Source organism: Platalea leucorodia, assembly GCF_965183815.1.
Source record: "Platalea leucorodia genome assembly, chromosome: 5".
NCBI classification, from domain to species: Eukaryota; Metazoa; Chordata; class Aves; order Pelecaniformes; family Threskiornithidae; genus Platalea; species Platalea leucorodia.
Genome location: NC_138827.1, coordinates 73,621,705 through 73,641,191, shown reverse-complemented (window position 1 = coordinate 73,641,191; position 19,487 = coordinate 73,621,705). Strand labels below are relative to the sequence as shown.

The following is a 19,487-nucleotide window of genomic DNA, read 5'->3' as shown; positions in this document are numbered from 1 at the left end:
ACTGAACTTTGACCGGTTATGTATTTGTTCAGTATCATATCGTCCGGTTTACCATTGCTTAGTGGAAAAAATGTAATTCCCCTTTAATATGCTTCATTGGTCTTGTATCCTTTTTCACTTCCCTTGTTTCCTCATGGCATTTCTGTCTTCCTTTGGCACCCTGCTACTATGCTGCACAGTCTCTTCTTTCTCTCACTTTTCTGTTTTACAACCTGACTCTTCCCTTTTGAGGCCAAATTTGTTTTCAACATAGTTATTACTAAATATTAGTACAAAGGCACAATTAGCGAGGATGCAGTAACTCTTAATCAGATGTTATTGCAGGCTGACTTCAGTCTTCTAAAAGTGATGCTGTCTTGGTCACCCTTGGGCCATGTTTTTTACTTTGCAATTTTAAGGCCTTTGTGGTTGTGTGTGGGGAAGGTGTTCCTATATTACTTATAAAAAGATGAAATTCTTTAGAGTCTCTGAATGTCAACTGGGATACATAAGTGTATCAAGCAGAATAGAGCTTTTTCATAGACTTCTGCACTACTTTATGCCAAGTGAATGCTGGCTGAAATGATGGCGCAGTTGCACCTGCTTTCATTTGCTTGTGAAATTTATGCCTTTGCCCCTTTAGCTTCCCTTTACAGTGTTGCAGTTCACTCCCTGCCCCCAGTTGTGTAAACCAATCTATCACTTTTGCTTCAAAACAAAAACCACTCAGAAACCCCTAGCCTCTTTGTCTGGCATGAGGGAGATGTTTCAGCCTAGATCACAACTAGTTTATAGCAAGATTCCACAAATGACTGTACTGGCACATTAGGGAGCAGGAGGAAAGAACTGGGGTTCAGCAACACATGCTGGAGGTGGGAACCTTTTCAGCTGAAAACGTTGTATTTAAGACCGTATTTCCAGTTAAGTTCATGTGAATGAGGTAAGTAAATAGAAAGTCAGATGACTTGCATATAAATAATGTTTTATGGCTCTCGATCTTAACTCTGTAATTCTGAAGGCCAACACAGGATTTTAATTGACTGTTCATTGTTTCTTTTTGCATGGCCAAATGTGCGTGCATCTAAATATTCAGTGTGCATCTTATTTTGCAATGGCTTGTGTTATTTGCTAAGTGGTGCAATTTTAAAAGCGCTAGTGACTCTCCAAGTACATTATGGTGTTACAGGGGGATGAACTTTGTCAAGTCCTGCGTCATTTGTCAGACCTGTTTGAGCTAGGAGGTTTTTCTTCACGTTTGCTGCAAACACTTGCATATGAATGAAATACTGATTTAGTCTGATAAATGAAAGTACAAAGAAGAATTCTTGGTTATGCTAAGTTGAGAAATGTGTGGAGTATGTCAGTATGTAATGCTGACCTCTAGTATTTTATAACCATGAAAACTGAAAATAAAACAAGTGGAAAAATTTGTGAAATTTGTTGCGTTCCAGGACATGTTTTGAATGCTTTATCTTTGACTGTCAAGGAGAGAAAGATAGGTTTTTATTGTTTTGGTTTTTGTTTTGGTTTGGTTTGGGTTTTTTTGTTTGTTTGTTTGTTTTGGGGTTTTTTTGTTGTTGTTTTGGGTTTTTTTTAATATAATATTAGTGGTGACAAGTGCATTTTATGCCATTGTATGAGGACTGCAGTTGTATTTGGAGGCTAAAACCTCACCATGCTTCACTGACTTGCATCAGTACACCAGAATCCTCTAGGCCTAAAGGAATTCTCTATGCCTAAAATACAGAGCGTCCCTCTGTCAGCTATAGGGGTAACAAAGCTGGACAGATAACAGTGGAGAAGGCTCTCAGATTTTTTTTTAAATGTCATGTAAGCGGGGGGCAGGAAAGGCCCAGAAGGTTGAAAGTTTTTATTGTTAAAGTGAAAATCTGTTACAGCAAAATACATTACACCAGCTCTTATTTTTGCAACAGTACGGTTTCTAAAACTCTCATTGTCAATCATACTGAAATATGCTTTGGCATAATGTTTTGGGAAGCATAGAAAGCTTAAATAACATAGGTTAAATTAGGTACAGATTGTTTTAAAACATGGGGAAGAATCGATATCTGACAAATGAAAAAACATGGCACGAACAACTGAACTTTGCATTTTGAATATAGCTATGCTCTTTCACGCAAGTGTTAAAGCAGTATTTAGGGAAAATTCATTTGTTCTCTATATTGCTGCTGAAAATTTAAAATTAATGCTGCGTTTCCTTTGCCACAAACATTTTTTTTCCACATTAAACTGCTTCCTTGCAGTTTCACATGAAAGTTAGAAAAAACAGAGCTGTTGGTAGGTGAAACAATTTTCAGTGCGTGTTGTAAAAATTAAGTCTTTGTATTTATGCCACAGTTATCTTAGCAATCATTTTGTAATTGAAACTGACTTCCATAATTAGCTTAATTGTTTTGGCACTTCTGGCATTTTGGTGTTTGGCACAGGTAGAACTGGCAGTTCAGTTCTATGTAGAAATACTCATAGTTAGACTGCATGCTGTCTTATATGTTATGTACTGATACACCAGTAGTTGATCAAATTTTTGAGAGGTAATTATCTCATGAATCTCTGAAGACAGCACTGATTTGTCTCTGGGAGAGCGCAGGACAGACATACAATAAGTAATGCATAAAATAAAACAGCAAACATGCAGTAATATAAGAAAAGAACATTGCTATCCAGTTCAGGTGAACTGGATTAACCTGATGAACCATTTGAGCCATTCACAGTATTTATAGAATCTAAGCAAAACATATATTCTGGTTTTTGGATGTCCCATTCATTCAAAGGAATATTTTTTTTTTCATGCCATATGATGATTGCCAAAATTACAAAAGCTTTTCTGAGTGACCAGGTAGAAGAATTTGAGCTATTCTTTCATATTTTCTGACACTTATTTTGTCTTAGCTGTAGTTTTAGCCCCAATTAACAAAATACTTCTAGATCAATCAAAAACTGATAGTGAAGTCCAGCATCTGTTCTCTCAGACTGGAAGTCATTTAACAGATGGTACAAAATTTGAGTTTCTTTTTTCATCCAAACCTCTCCTTCCTTATCGTGATAGCTGCCACTGAAAAATTTAGAGACTATAATCAGGGAAAAATGGAGATAACAAACATCTGAATTTGTTATCGAAGAAAAGGTATTTGTTAGCGAATTTGTTCATTTATGAAGGCAACTGTTAAGCTCTTCTGTCTAGTTACAATCACAGAGCCCTGGCCAGGCTTTCAAAAATGGTAACTTCCTTCCCTAGGTCTCCAGAGAGGACCTCAGGAAAGCATAATAAGTTTAATGCACTTCTCCATAAAATTCAGTGGCCGTAGCTTTGCTACGGCAATAGCCAAGTCCTGGTCCAGCTGCTTTTTGGCTGTGGATGGCCTGGCTTCAGAAAGCAGGGTTAGCAATGGGCATGAAGTCTTCCACCAGGGATCTCCCCTGGAGTGAGGCCATGCTGCATGATTGAGAGGGTCAAAGCCTTTCAGAGGGAGGAAGCGTTTTTTTGGCCCCTTAACACTTGCTCAACACTTGTCCCCAGCTTGCTGAGAGGAGCTGCAGTTTCAGGTTCTTTGTGCCAACTCGGAAGTTCCTAGCTGGATCCCTCTACCCAAGCTCTGCTCTGATAAAGATGAGACACAGCAAGGCAGAAACTCTGAATTATGGGGTTCTGTTGGTTTGTTTTTTTGAACTTTTTAGGGGAGCAGAATACATTTTGCTGCTTTTGCTCAGTCCAGTTCATCCAGGTAGTAATTGCTAAGGTATAATTATAACATCTGCACTTTCCTTTCTGGAGCTATTAACTTCTGCTTATGTCTCTTTTTGCACAGGAACAGACTTCCCTACTATCTTAAGACTTGATCTGTCATGAGTTTTAGATGGAGGATTGTTGTCCTATTTAAGCTGATGGGAGTTTTGCATTAATTCTGGTGGGACTAAGGTTTCACGCCCTCTTGTTAACTTGCTGATTATTATGGGGATGCTACATTCTGCATGACTTTCTTTTCTTTTATAGTTGCATGTTTCCTCGATAAATGCTTAGGTTAACTTGGACTTAATCAATGGGAATGGCTGATTAAATTGCATTTATCCATATTTAAAGATACAATGAGATGCTGGATCAATTGAAGAGCTGCTCCAGTGGCTCAATATGGTTTCAGTTTTTACCCAGATGTGACTTGAAAGTGACTGTATTTTATGCATTGTGGACATATAATTTGCAATTTTGTATAAGGTTCATATATAATCAGAACATTTTTATGTTTCAAGCCCTTGTTAAAAAGGGTCAAAACCTCCTCTGGTTCCTCTGGCCATTAATTGTGTTTGTAATGTATTAGCCTTCCTGATTAAGTGTCTGCACATTAGCATAATGTGAGTGTGTGTAAGGATGCAGCTCTGTGATTTGTTCCTTTTACATACTATTTTATGTACATATGTAAACATAAAAATATGCTACAATGAGAGCTTGGCTTTGAGATAAAGATTATCAGTAATACTTTCAAAATGTGTGAGTATTTTATTATAAGAAAAAGGCAGAAATATTGCTTCATCTAATCAGGCTATTTAAAAGCACAGGGCAGGGCAGAAAAGGTCTTTTTTGACACAGTGATGGAATAGTGCTGTAGAGTCTATACTTGGGTTGATCAGTGGGTTTCTGCTAAGGCTTGAGCTAAGAGACTGCATTGCCATGAGGGTTGTATTGTCTGTCTGATTTTAGAAGATAAAACTTTTGTCCAGTATGTTTACTCACCCTGACTAGGTCAGATAGTTTTAATTTCTGGTCTCTTTGCATGTGTTAGAATTTCAATATGAAATTCTTCTGTAGTTATGTGATAGAATCATAGAATCGTTTGGGTTGGAAGGGACCTTTCAAGGTCATCTAGTCGAACCCTCCCTGCAATGGGCAGGGACATCTTCAACTAGATCAGGTTGCTCAGAGCCCCGTCCAACCTGGCCTTGGAACATTTCCAAGGATGGGGCATCTACCACCTCTCTGGGCAACCTGTTCCAGTGTTTCACCACCCTCCTCGTGAAAAATTTCTTCCTCATATCTAGTCTAAATCTACGCTCTTTCAGTTTAAAATTATTCCCCCTTGTCCTTTTGCAACAGGCCCTGCTAAAAAGTCTGTCCCCATCTTTCTTATAAGCCCCCTTTAAGTATTCCAGGAGGTGGGGTATGAGACGGAAACCAGATATTGGGAGAAATGCAGTAATTCTTCAGGAACTAGCAGTGCTGGAAGGATGGTGCACTTGTAATGCTTTAAATCCAGTCCTTGTTGACATATGATAATTAGACAACAAATAAAGTAGAGATGGAAATGCTTTTTTGGGTATTACAATGTGTGTTGCAGGCTAGAGGCAAGACTGCTTCCCTGAGGTGGTGTGGCCTCAGACTGTCATTCAGAATTGCAAGGTTCTGAAATTCTGGAAGGCATTTACTCTTTTCTGGTAAAAGTTTTCCTATTAATAATTTAACTCCTGCTCTTGAAATACTGCTGTGTGGAGCTGAACAGAAGATCTGTGGAGATTTAAAAGAATTTTCTGTCATTCTGCTGGGGAGTTCCGAACAGTTTGAGTTTTTTAAAAGGGAATTCTGATGTGGGTGAATCCATTTTTAAAGCAACTACTGTGTGTCTGTTTATGCTGTGGAACATATATAGAACACTCCTAATCAGCACAGGAGCTTGTCAGTGTATTGCTTTTGATGTCTGATTAGATGATCATAGGGCCATCTGCAGTGAGTTAGTTTTGAAGTTGTTGGTGTGAGGCACTGCAGGAACCAGAGCTGTGTGGCACTCTTACACCATGAAAAATGCTGCTCTTAAAGAACCTTTTATAAATCCAACTATGCAGCTAGCTGAGGGCTGTCAAATTAACAAAAGCCATTCCTTCTCAGTTCTTTCTGTTGCTTTTCAACCCTGAGCTCCTCTTTTTTCCCCTTCCTTGTACCATGTGCTGTGACATTCTGCATCAAAAAGAAATTACTTGATATTGTGGAGGAATAACTAAGAAATGTAAATGAAATATTTGTAATACTTCAGAATACTGAATTGATCATCTGAAAAAGGACAGAAGTGCCCTGTGGTAATTTCCTCTTTTGAGTGTGCGAAGAGGTGCGTGTGTGGGAAAAGTCCTCTTTGTGTTCCTTGCACAGCCTACGTTTCAGGAAAAGTGTATTGTTTTACCTGTATTGTTTAAGATGAGCAGTGGGTGTAATTTACATATTTTTATTTGAGAAGGATAAGTAGACTTTTTGTGATTTATTTTAATAAGAGCTAATAATGAATGTTCCGTGACGTTAATATAGTATATAAATTATCAGTAAAAATGGTACAATTGGTAAAAGAAGTTATTCATTGTTAATGTGTTGCTTTCTAAAGCGTGTTTCCAATGAGAGGAGTGCAGGCTTTTTACTGACTATTCATGAGAGAAAGTATCTATTATGAAAACCGTCAAAGTTCTTCATCGTTCTGGAACTTACGTTAGTAGGGGGCTGGGTTTTGTTTCCTCTTTAAAATAAATTTTGGGCCTTGGCTGTCATTTTGAAGATACCTGATTGTTTATAATCCTTCCTCCTTTGTCCTCTGCCTGATGTAGTCAGGTAGATGTGATTGCAGGTGATGGAAGACGGCTGAGAGACTTAAACTCTTTCTTTTTCCCACGTGGCCTGTCTTATAAAGAATGTGGAAAAATTATAGGGTGGAAATAAGAACTGCTGACAAAAAAAAACAAGGGAAAAAAGGTCATGCTTTCAATGCTGTTGACACATATTCATCTCTCTAGCTACATCTTTGGGGTCCTACAAAATACTGTCATTCCATTTGGAACAGCTTTTAGCAGGCAGCTTATGCAACAGGCTCATGGCGCTGAAATTGGAATGAAACATTAGCAAGTTACTTGAATGTCTGACAGTCATATTAAAAGTGGAAGATGACAGTCAACATGGCTCGTGCATATCATTTACTGTCAAGCTCTAGAAGCATTTAGCTAAAATAAAATAGGTTCTCAGTTAGTGTCCTACTGAAATGCCTACTACTAAATAAATAACACTTTCCATAAACATAGCAATCCAGTAGACAACTGGGAATAATGGCAGAGATCTTCGATACTTATTTAGACCCAAATGTTCCTGTAAAATTAGGAAAAAAAAAAAAATTTGGATTTTTTAATACGTCATCTTGCAGTGCACTGATGTATGAGACTCTGTTCTTGTTCTGGTTAATATTTCTGTGTCTCTGAAAGTGAGATCTATGGCTTTGTTTCTCTTACAGGATTGACAGTTATTCACACTCAAAGGAGGTGGGATAGGTTTTGTTTGTTTGTTTTTAGGAGAGGCCCCTTAGGTGCTAAATTACCCATCCCGTTGGAGACACCTTATCTGGGGATTTGTTCTTCTCCGGTGTAGTTGGTGTCTCAGGTAATCTGGATTTACAGGTTTTTGAGTTGTAATAACATCATAGTGCTCTTTGAAACTTGCACCTTCAGTTTTTTTATGACAGCAGGTCCTGATTTTCTTCGTACCAATGAAGCAATTTCTTACAATGACAACTGGAATGAAGGGAGGAGTATTTTAATGCTCTGTGTACTGTGTGCTTTTGGTGTTGCAGGTGTTTGACATGTTGGAATTGGGAATAATAAACTGAGACCACTGTGAATATAGACTGAAAAGCTAAGGATGATTTGGTGAGATTAAAGATTTTGAACAAACATCTCAGCTTTGATTTTTGTTACTAACTGCACTGGTTTCTTCTGGTCTGTAAATCTAATATGACCTTTTGTCATAATCCAGGCAGTAGAGCTTCTCTGAAATAACTTTAAATAAATAAAATCTAATAAATGAACAGTTTGGTAAATAAGTAAATCTTCAGTTAAAAAGGAAGGGATTAGACTCTAGAATAACTGAGTTGATGCAAGAGAAAATTGTTGTCACCATTCCTCTGTATTATGAGGGACAATAATTACCTGTTTGTGAAGCTCCCTTGTATTCTGGTCCTGAGCACCCAAAGATGGGACATACCTGTGGTCTGATCTGGCACATTTGTTCTTATGACGTATTTCAGATCCTAAAGAAGCATATTTGCCAGTTCAAAGTTTTACAAATCCCAAGCAGTATCATAAAAAAGAAAAAAACCCCAAACTTTGGCCCCCAAGAGAGGTCTTATAGGAACAGTTGCTCTGTGAAGTTGTTGATTTTTTTTTTTTTTTTTTTTTTTCTTGACAATCAAATTGAGTAGTGGCTTGTGCTTTTTTTAAGTTATTTTTCTGGTTTTAAGATACTAGTAACAGTAAGTTTTGCCTTTAATTCGTCTTGGTTTAAGCCTTAGTTTAATCTAGGTTTCAATTAGAACATATGGATTCTCAAGCTCCTCTCTAAAATTCAAGTAAAACAGCTTTCTTCTTTGCATCCGTCCCAAGGGATGCTCCTAGTACCATATTTAGTCTATTTGAACTGTAACATGACTGGGCTGAGAGCATATCATGGTGTCTTAGAGTTAGCAGAATTACTCTTTGTGTTGGCATTCACGCTGTAGTCTATTTAGCAGCTGGCTTAAAGTGACATGAACTTGGACCTTAAATAAAAGAGCTGCTGTGTTTCTTGTAGCATGCTTGCTCCATTGACCTAATAGTGGTGTGTCTGAGATGATTATACGTTTAACACCTGTGGAGATAAATTGGCCGCCTCCTTTTCCTTTTTTCTGCTTTTTTGGAATTACCAAGTACAATCAGTTTCATGGTGTATCTGTCAGCTTTACAGAAACGAAAGGAAACCCCTTCTTTTCAGCTGGCCTCATGTCAGTCTAAGAAATATGGTGAAGGCTCCTCAAATCTGGAATTCACTTCCACCCCTGCACCTCCCTTTGTTTAATGATATGCATAAATCTCTCTCTCCTGCAAGCAGCAGAATGGGAATCAAACAGAAATATATTGTTTTGGGGTAAAGTACGTTCTGTGAGCAGCACTACTGAGCAAGGGCCAGTTATTCTTCATCACCTCATCTTTTGACGCTTTCCATAAGAACCCAAATGAATTCTGCTCCTGATGGAGAACAGGCATATTCCAAGGGTAATTTTATAAAACACTTCTATGAGAAGTTTCAAGTATGGTAAAAGGAGGAGAGGCCAGGGAACAAAAAAACCCACAGATTAAATGGATTTTAAGTCACAAAGAAGAAAAAAAAAACCTGTTTATCATCAGGAAGAAAGATATCCCCTTCAATTTGGTTTCAAAAGATATAGCCAAAGTATGGATGTTTCATCTTAATAAATAAATAAATAAATAAAGTCTGTGAAATGCTGGAGTTCTTAGTGACAAATCTATTTGTTTCTCAGAAGTTCCTGTAGTGATATTCTCTGTAGCCAAAGAATTAGTGTCTTAACTGTATTTTTGGTTTAAAAGAACATAGGAACATTTTCCTCAGATCTGTGAGGCATCCACCATAGCTGCCTAGGCATCAGATGTTTCTGTGTGCTTCTGCAAAGATGTGGTTCTTCTTAATTAATGGTGTTGGTGGAAATTCTGTGGCACAAAGACCAGCTATGAGACCAGTGTGGCTAAGGTACGCTACACGGATAAATGTATCCACATTTTCTTCATGCATAGTATGTGCTGCCTTGGATGCTCTCAGATTTCCATTTGAGAGAGTGAATTCAGTAGTGTTATATATCTGAGGGAAAAATAATCTACCAAAGATATCCTGAAAATATTGATGACTGAAGTGGTCTACTGTAAATTGTCTGGATCGCTGTTCATAGATCCAAATGTTGCTAGCGAGGATGCTTTGAGATGGATACTGTATTATGGTCACATTGATAGTCTGGTTAATAAACAAAAGAGAATCTCTGGTGTGTTTTTCTCATTAAAGCACCTCAGAACATAGCAAGAAATTGTCAACAGTAGAAATACTTTTAGATTAGGGATTACAATGTAAATAATAACAAAGCTATCCTTGGGTTTACAAAACAATGAACCAAATGATTGCTCCGTGCCCAGCTGTGATTTTCTGCCTTTTTACCTTTCCGTGTCTAGTTTGTGTGTAGTTGTCATTTTTAAATGGCTGTTTTGAAAGGCACATTGATGATGCTATTGTGTTAATGTCATCGATCATACAAACACTGATATTACCAGGTAAAGTTAGTTCATTAGAACTAGATGCATGGTCCTGTAAATAATTTTTTTTTTTTTTTTTTAAAAAAAGTATGGCACTATGCCAACAGATTATAACACTTTTGGGAAATTGCTCTGCTGCCAATTATATGTATTTATAATACTATACAGGTGCATAAAACATCAAATTATTGATGTTAGCTCTGTTAAAATTACTTTTATATAGTGTCTGATGCCGGTTACCTTTTAAGCACAGGTCTAACATGCAGATTCTAGGTTTACAGTGATTTAATTTTTATTAAAATGTTTCAATATTTACAATTCATTACATATTATTACATATTCATATGATTATGATGATAACTACCACAGAAATACTACCTTTTTTATTTAATTAGTAAAATTACTTCAGGTCTAGCTTTCTGTTCCCCTGCTGCTGGTATGTCATTCTGTAACAACAAAACGTGCACGTTTAGGGCTGGTTGGCAACTGTTTAGTTTGCGCTGCAAAAGTCAAATGAGAAAATACTCTTTGATTTGATATATGCAATTTATAATCTGTTTCTTTTTGCTTTTTAAGTAGTTGGTATAATCAATCTAGGCTTTTGATAAATGCGTATTAAGTAAAATGGTACAAAATAAAGTTAGAAAGCAAGTTCATAGCATTCACCATATCTTAAAGGAAAAAAAATATTTTTTTCAAGTGAAAGACAGAAAAATGTCTCTGCTTTGAGCCTACCAGAAGCTCTTTTTAGTGGGAAAGCATGTCTTTGGAAAGCAACATAAAGTAATGCCTATCCACTTATTGGCATATATGCCATATATGTTCATGTGGTGCCCTTTGCTACCAATGTATTTTAGAGAATTGAGATTGTGCCTTAGATAGATTGTTGTGAAAAGAACAGGAACTAGCTAAATATATTGCAGCTCACAGATAATGAAAGGATGTCTGTGCAAAGGAATCCGAGAATACAACTCACTAGAGAGTAAAATTTATTTTCCAGCAACACTGAAATTTGAGCAGGGCTCAGCGCCTACCGCTGATTTTTACTGATGCTGCTGGGATCAGACCCTTTACCCTCTCTAACCTCCCTCTTAAACAGGACCATATTTAGTAGCATGCTTGTCCTGCCATGAGATTTGGGCCTTTTTGAATGGGAGAAGGGGGAGCCACTTTGCAGGCTTGGAGCCCTCCTGGGCACTGGGCTATTTCTCCTGCTGCAGGGAGGCCTCCTGGCCCCTGCGCCCCTGCCCTGTTCCCGCAGGGGACAGAGGGTTACTGAAGACAGGCTGGCCCTGTCACGTGGGGCCTTTCTCGTAGCCTCATGTCTCTACGATTGCTGGCCAGCCTCTGCTCCCACTCGCCAGGACTGCGCCCTGGGTGGCTCTCCCGGTTTGTGGTGGGGCAGGTGGCTCGCGTGCCCCGGGGCTGGCCGGGGCGGCTTCCTTCCTTCCTGCCCAGCCAGTGGCAGGCCATAGGCGGGGGAAGTCTCTTGCAGACTCAGCTTTATTCCGTGCTGTATTTTTTTGAATTTGGACTTTAAGCAGCTTCAAGTTAAATAAGAAATGCTAGCCAACAGAATTGTGGGGGCTTCATACTGATAATTTTCCCTTGTTTTTGGAGTCAGACTTGACTGTATGCTGCAACTGGGGAACAGAAGGATCCTATTGAGGAAGACAAATTGTGTCAGGAGTGTTCAGCCTCCAATCTAATATATTTTTCCTACTGCAGATAGCACTTCTGGGTTCATTATAGCTTGCTCTCATAAGTCGTCATTTCTGTCTCAAGGCTGTTGTGCTTTCCAATGTAAAGCAGATTGATGCTGGCACATTTTTTCTATTTTAATTTTACAAAGTTGTCACACTGAAACTGTGCCTCATATTGGAAGTGCTTTCAAGTGAAGAGATAAACAAAGAGCTAAAATAAAATTAAAAAGGAGCACGAAGAACATTTCATCTTGGTTTGTCTTTTTAAAAGTAAGCTGAATGGATGTCGTACCCTTGTGCCACTGTAGTAAGTCTGCAAACATTAGCCAATCAATCTAAATTGAGTTAGTGTATATGCAGTAAGCAGAAACAGGTGAAAATTAGGTTATCTGTGCCCAACTCTTTCTATTTGCTATGAACAGTGAGATATAAACTAGTTTTTAGACCTGATTAGTTTTGTTTATTTTCAGAGAGGGGCCGAGGCAGAACATGTGCTATATCTACCATAGTTATTAAACCAAGAAACTATATAAAGTCACTAGCTCAGTTGTGACATTTGCAGATAAAGGTAGAAAACCCTGCTATAAATAAATCTGAAGTGAATCCAGGAGGAAAACCAGCAGCAATCCTTGGTACATTTCAGTTTTATCTCTACGAAAAACAAAAAACCCAAGACTTTTCTGTCCTTCCACTAACAAAAACAGAAGTCATTGTCTCTGCCAGAGTCAGAAATGCCAACCAATTTATAATCGGAAGTATGGTTTATAACTTGACTTTTTTTGGTTTGTGAACTCCCAGAAATATTCCAATAAAGACGGTAAGCTAGATCTTCACAGTTACTTTTTATGAAGTTCTAAAAGTAGTCAAGGAATTTAGAGGTCTGTTGACCACAGATTGAAGCTACTGTCTGCTGCACTAAAATACAAAATACCAGTGATAAATATGCTCCTACTGTTACAATTCTTGGGTGCACAGTTACTATTGATCTTTGATTCAAAGGGGAATGACAAATCTTTGTCCCTAGACCAGCTTTGAAAACAGGTAACGTGTAACAGCTTTTACACCCCTGTAGAAGCCTTTTACACGCATTTATGCACCTCTCCTTACTGGTGAGAAGCAGCAATTGCACATAAAAACATGATTTCTCTAAAGTGGCAGGGTGTGAGGTCCTTTCCTGAGGTCGCAGTCTTACTTATGCAGTAGTGGCTTGTAGTCTTCTTTCCCAGCAGAAAGGTAATTGCCATTTTCTTTTTCCCGTGCCGAGAAGTATCGCCAGCACTGCAGAATGTAAGTAAAGACCCAGGAGACCCAGCTGTGGGCTTCCAGTCTCATTGCTGATCCAACTTGAAACTTCTTGCTCGCAGAACTCGGTGTTTATTTTCAAGCTGGTACCTCACCTGTGTCCTGAGTTGTGTTGTAGGGCTCTCAAAGTCAAGCCAAATACCGAACTGGAAATCCAGTGTTGTCCTTTCCACTAGTTTGAACAGGCTCATCAGCAGTAGTTTTGATGTGCTGATATCTTAAAACTTCTGACCTGACGAGACTCATTCCCCAGTGCCGTTTGCCAGAGCCCTGAACCCCTCTGAACTGAACTGCTGATAGCCTTTGCCTTTTCCCTAGAGGAGGGGTTTGTGGGAAGAGCATTTTGCTCTTAGGTTTTCTGGCATTTAGCACCATCGGTGATCAAATGTGCCTCTTCTGCCTTCAAGAGGATTGTGAGGATGAACGCAATATACCCTGAAGTGTTCAGGTTCTTTCCATCAGACCAGACTTCAAGATCTACTACTGTTTCTGTGTCATCTCTCAGTTCAAAGGTATCTGCCCTTTGACTTTTAAGTTGAGCTGTTATTGTTGGGGCTCCTTTGGGTTGTCTACGGCTATCACGTGTCCAAATAGCCGTAACAACAGAAATAATATTTGCTTTCATATGGTAAACAGTTCCTGTTTGATTGTTATGAAGATGTGAGGCAGTTCAGGCTTGAGGAAAAAAAGAAAAAGAACTGTTAAAACTTTATTTCGGTTTGCATTCAGCTCCCTGGATCCTTGCATTTGTGTTTTCCAGACTTGATGGTGCTTGTAGCTGTTGGAATTGGACGCAGCCATGGGGATTCTTGCACAAAGGAAACAAACAAATTTTCAGTCCAGATCAAGCGTAATTATCCTAGAAGTTGTTCTGGTTGGGTTCCCATTTAATTTCCAGTGAAGGTTTGCTAATTAAACTTGTTGCTATCGAAATTTATAACCATTTAAACAGGAAAGGGTTATTTGCTGGGACAGGATATAGCAGATAGAAAGCCTCATCTCTGTTCCTCTTAGAACCTGGCCTCCCTTTGTGCTCGCAACACTGTGCTGTAGGCAGTTCATGCTTGAGGGAAACAAACTGTTCAGGCTGGTTTTTGAGTTGGAGTTCAGCTCCCCAGGCCCCTGTATTTGTGATCTGCAGGCTTGATCACTCCATTATCGTTGTACAGGAGTGAGTGTGTATTGAGGAAGCTCGGAGTAGCTTAAAATGCAGCAGCGCACTGGTTTAGCAACACAGATCAGTATTATCCTGTTATTCTACTGTTTTGTTTCATGTATCCAGTACTTCCTATTAAAATATTAAGCCCAATTCACTGTGCTTTTTTGTTGAAATTTAAAGCCCTGCATGAGATTACGCACAGATACTTGAAAAAATGCCATTCCCTCCATGATCCTCTTTTCTACTGGGAGCTACTTTTGTCTAGGATGTATTGCTCGTGCCTGCAGGATGTACCATGTTTCAGGGGTCGTAGACTATTAAGCTCATTCTCAGAAGAAAGCAGTGAATGTTTCCTCTGGTTGCTTTTGAATTTGGTAAAGTTCATCTCTGAATAAGAGCCCTTTCTTTAGGAAGTCTACCTTGTTCTTTCCTTCACAGAGTAACTCGATGAAGGTATTTCTTTCTACCTTTTCTTTCTAGAGGAAAAGATAATGCCTTTACTTTTGAGTACTTAGAACACATTACAGTGATTTGGAACCATTAAATATGCAGATTAGTAGTGCTCAATATAAGAAAGATGCAAGCAAAGTCTAGCAGCTTGCAGTACTTTGGATTTATCTAATGCGATTGTAAAGTCTTTAGAAAAAAATTTACTTTTTTATGTGATAGCATAAGAAACTTCTCCGTACAAAATAATTTACAAATTTGCTTTTCTAAATAATAAATTCCAGCAAACTTGGCATAGGTAATCTTTTCTTAAAAAGACAGAAAAAACAGAAAAAAACCTACAAAAACCCACCCATCCCCTTGCCCCCAACATGCTGCTGGTCTTCCAGAATTTCTGGTTGTGGAGTATTTCTAATTATAAACAGACCTGGATAATTCATGTTGGGTTTATTCATAAGTAATAATATTTGAAATATTTAACTGGTAAACAAAAGTGCACTGTGCTTTGTATCTAAGCATATTGTACTGCAGTTTTAAAGGTTAAATAATTCACTCGCATAAAAAAATCCACATAGAGAAAAACTTTGTTAACTTACTGTTAAGGTTGCTCAAATTTTCCGTCAACCCATTTCTGTCAGGGGAGAGGCTTGGATGGTCCTGTAACTCGCATGAAGATTTTTTTTTTTTTTTAATAGGCTACTTCTGCTTTATGTGTAAAATAGATCTGTTAGCCACGTTATTTCCAAGACCACCTTCACTGTGTTGCCTCTGAGTCAGCTCACGAAGCAGCTTTTCACTACAGGTTGCTTTACCATCTTCTGTTTCGTACCATTGTCTGAGACAAACTGACTCAAGTAGGTAGCAAAGTGCAAACAGCTCAGTCCAAGGCAGTTACGGAGTACGATGCTGATTGGATTCTTTCATGTAGTGAACCATTGTAAAATGGCAGTCTTGGACATAGCAGTGCAGCTGAAACTAGAGGTTTGTAAAGCAGAGCTTTCAGGTTTTCAGTCTTGCTGAACATGATCAAACATCATCTGAGTATTAAAATAGTGCATACATTTTAAGTTTCTTAGCCTAAAAAGAAACTTCTATATCTACTCAAAATAATTCTAAAAAAATCTCCAGAATTGAATGGAATACTGAAATGAAAGCTGCATATCTGCAAACATGAGCAGATGTGCCTTGTGTCTCACTGGGTTAGTTATTGTGTAGAGTACTTCGTAACTAGCTGTAGTGCTCTGATGTGATTTACTTTGGTTGAGACATAACTGTGAAAGGAAGTAGTAGTTAGGTATTGAGTTGACACGTACTAAAAGTAGTTTGGGACTTGATTTACTTTGCTATTTGGTGCCATACTTTTGGTGTCCGAGTTCTGAGGGAACTGGAAACAAGGGAGCTATTTTGTCCCAGTGTAGTTTCTCTGCGTATCTGAAACCAGCTTGAGCATCTTCTGTGGAGAGGTTAGAAAACAATGGAGCTATGTAAAGGTAGGTGAGGAGATAGATTAGCTATTTCCTTCCACTTTGTGGCAAACACTTATATACTAAACATGCCTCTGGGATATTTTTTTTTTCCCCCTAGGAAATCATTGTTATAAGTGAGAATGTCTCTTTTAAAATGGGAATAAACAAAAATTGGGAATTTCTGCTGGAAGACCTTTTTATTACCAGCTCTTCTCATGGTATACTTTTCTCCTGTTTTTCTCAAAGGCAAAAAAACAGGCATTGAGTTGAAACAGGCATGCATGGTTGTTCAGGAACACATGCAAGAAATAGGAAAATTGATAACTCATGCTGTTTTCTGTCTTTTGGAGAATTATTCATTTGTTCGTGTCACCTGTCATGCTCGCCTAAGCAACAGCAATGTGTTCTCTGACCTTTGTTCTTGCAATTAAAGATGCTGCTATTATTCAAAAACTATAGTGCAATTAAGTCCACCTGTAACATTAAAAAAGCAATTTCTGTCAATAAATGTAACTTTATAGTGTGAAAATGAAGTTACTCTTGTGATTTCCTTTGCTTATTTTCTTTAAATGATTAAAAAAACTAATAATGGTTGTGAGAGTTCTAACTGTGTAAGATTGCCCCCCTCATAATCTGATCAGTAAGTAAAACTGTGCTCATTATAATATCCTGAGCTTAATTCACCTATACGGCTTTATTATTGCTGTACTATTTTATTCCCAATGAAGATGCTGATACATCTTTGCTTAAGATATTTGTTCACCCCTCTTTTTCAACCATGTGATAAATCCTGTTTTCTTCCACTGCAGTTTTTAGTGCTGTCAAGTTATTTACTAACCAGTGCTGTTATTTCAAGATGTAGTTAATAATTAACATGAAACCAGATCATTTTATGAAAGGTTATTTTCTGATGACTTTTAAAAATCTTGGGAGACGTTGAAAATACTATTATGATTCACAAGGATTTGTTGGAAATAACAATATACTCTCAGGTGATCCGTCTCTAGTTTAAATTGCCTGCTAGGTTTAAGATAAGCCAGTGATAGTAATGTCTTGGCTCACAGGAGTCAACTCAGATTTATTAATAATATCCACTCATAAATTCAGGGTAACACTGTGCCTGTAATTTCAGATCCTAAAATAAGGTTTTGTATACAGTTGCACAGAATTAAAATGCTATGCAGTTGCTTTAATTTCCATTGAGAATTGGGATCAGGATCAAGGGCTTTATGTACGGCAGTGTGTTTTATTCCATTTGGATGCAGGCAACTCTCAATTCCTTGGAGAGATTCAGACAACATTTTAACCCTTATTCACTTGTTTGATGTTGTCTAGGTTAAGATGTTCTCATGGTCCCTTAGAAATATCTTCAAGACTGATGGCTTGTTTATTCTCAGATGAGTTCTTTCTTAGCGTTAGGTTTAAAGTGTGCCAACAGAGAAATTTAGGAGCATCTCTAGTCTGAGGTTTACCTGTCAAATAGAGGCTTGGCAAGACTGATTTGTGTTATTTTTTTCCTTAGGCCATTATGATGGCTCCCGGGCCACGGTGTTGGGGAGGTGTTGTTGAGAATGAAGGTTGGCAGTTTGGTTTGGAGAATGCCCAGAGCCAAGGAAAGTGTAGGATTTCTGAGAGAAGTAATTCCTTCTTGTACTGAGATATGTTGTGAGACTTCCATAGTATATTTGTGACCAGTTGTGATTTTGGAAGAACTTCACCTGCAACTTTTATTTTTTTTATATATATATGTGTGTGTGTGTGCGCGCGCGCGTATATATATGTATATATGCATATATATGTATATACACGCACACACTTATACATGTGCATATATGTAAAAAACATAAAAAATTTATTTTGAGAATTTAACATATCTTAAAGTATGGAGAAAATGGTTAAATATTAGATGGCTACGGGATGATGCTCAGACTGTTACCAGTAAGCCACTTAGACTGAAGCAACCTAATAAGTCTTTCATTAACTCTATGCTTGAATCTTCTGAAAACTAAATAAATTTGCAGCCCACGAAGTTAAGGGGGAATACTTAACTCCCAGCAGGAATGAAAGTGTCTTTAATCTAAACAGGCAACGTAATTTTTCATACCTTGTGTTCAAGGGCTGCATTTTAAGCTGAGGAAGCTCTACACTAATCACAAACTGTGGTTTCCTGGCATGGTGTGGAAGCGTCTTGGGAAAACACTGGACAAGTAGGTCTCTGAGAGCATTCAAGTCCTTGTCATGCTATAGATTGGGTCTCTCATGGGACCCTGATCTTTGATTTATGTGAAGATTTCTGATTTCATGGAGTATGGTGGGCATGTTTTCTACCTTAGCTTTTTGGGAAAGCGTTTCCTCTGTAACCTTTTACATTCTTATTTAGTCTTTATCCTTTCAAACAGAGTGCAGCAGAAGCTATATTTCAATACCTCTTGACTGCAACATATTTTCAAGAAATTAATTCTTGTCTCATCTCTTAATATCCATATGCATTACTGTCTAGTCCTGTATACCAGCATTAGACAGAAGAAGGGGTCTTTAGCTATTACATTAGTGCCCAAAGGGGATTACATATTGAAACATGAGATGTGTCTGGGAGTTTGGTGTTCATGTTCTTTAATTGCTGATGTCAGTTCAGTGTTCAACCGGTGACAAGGGCAAGCAGTGAAGGATGGGCACCTCGGACATCTGGAGAAGAAACTTCTAAGTTACTCTATATGCTTCTGTTCGTTTCATAGAGAGTGGGCTCTGTCAGTGTTTAATTAGAAGAGTAGTCTGTTTTTTTCATGTTCTTCTGCTTAACATGATTTGGTTAATAATGTTTCTGTGACACCTTTTTTTGGCTGTTTATACTGTTGGCCACTGTATTGTGCTGATGTGCCTGGGCGCACTGGACTATAGGAAATGATGTAGCTGTTCTACAAAGATTCAGTCAAAGCTAAAATATTCATCTGACTGCACCATCTGTCTTGTGCTTTCTTCCCTCTATGCATTCTTCAGGCTCCAGCATTACTTGCACGCACAGTCACATTCTGATTGTTGTCTCTCTAGTTCTGCAGTGAGAATGTTCTAAATATTCATAATGTTACGTATATATCATGCTAGACGGCTGTGTATTATTAGAAATCCTGGGCTTTAAGCGCACTGTCATCCATTGTTCAGTAAACACAATTACATTGCCCTATCTTTCATCTCTTCCCTAATGAATCCATGCTAATTGATTAATCAGTGCTGTTGCATCACTATGATAATCCCATATGAGGAATAGTAGTAACATAACTAGCAATTACTAACATATGTTGTACACTGAGGGAAACATAATGTAATACA

At 38.1% G+C, this 19,487-nt stretch overlaps 1 protein-coding gene across 1 annotated transcript in view; it reads left to right on the top strand.

Moving 5' to 3' along the window:
* PARD3B (par-3 family cell polarity regulator beta) overlaps window positions 1-19,487 on the top strand; it is a gene marked incomplete at its 5' end in the record, with an annotated part of 288,181 nt that overhangs the window by 20,659 nt on the left and 248,035 nt on the right. The gene's annotated exons all lie outside the window — the stretch shown is intronic.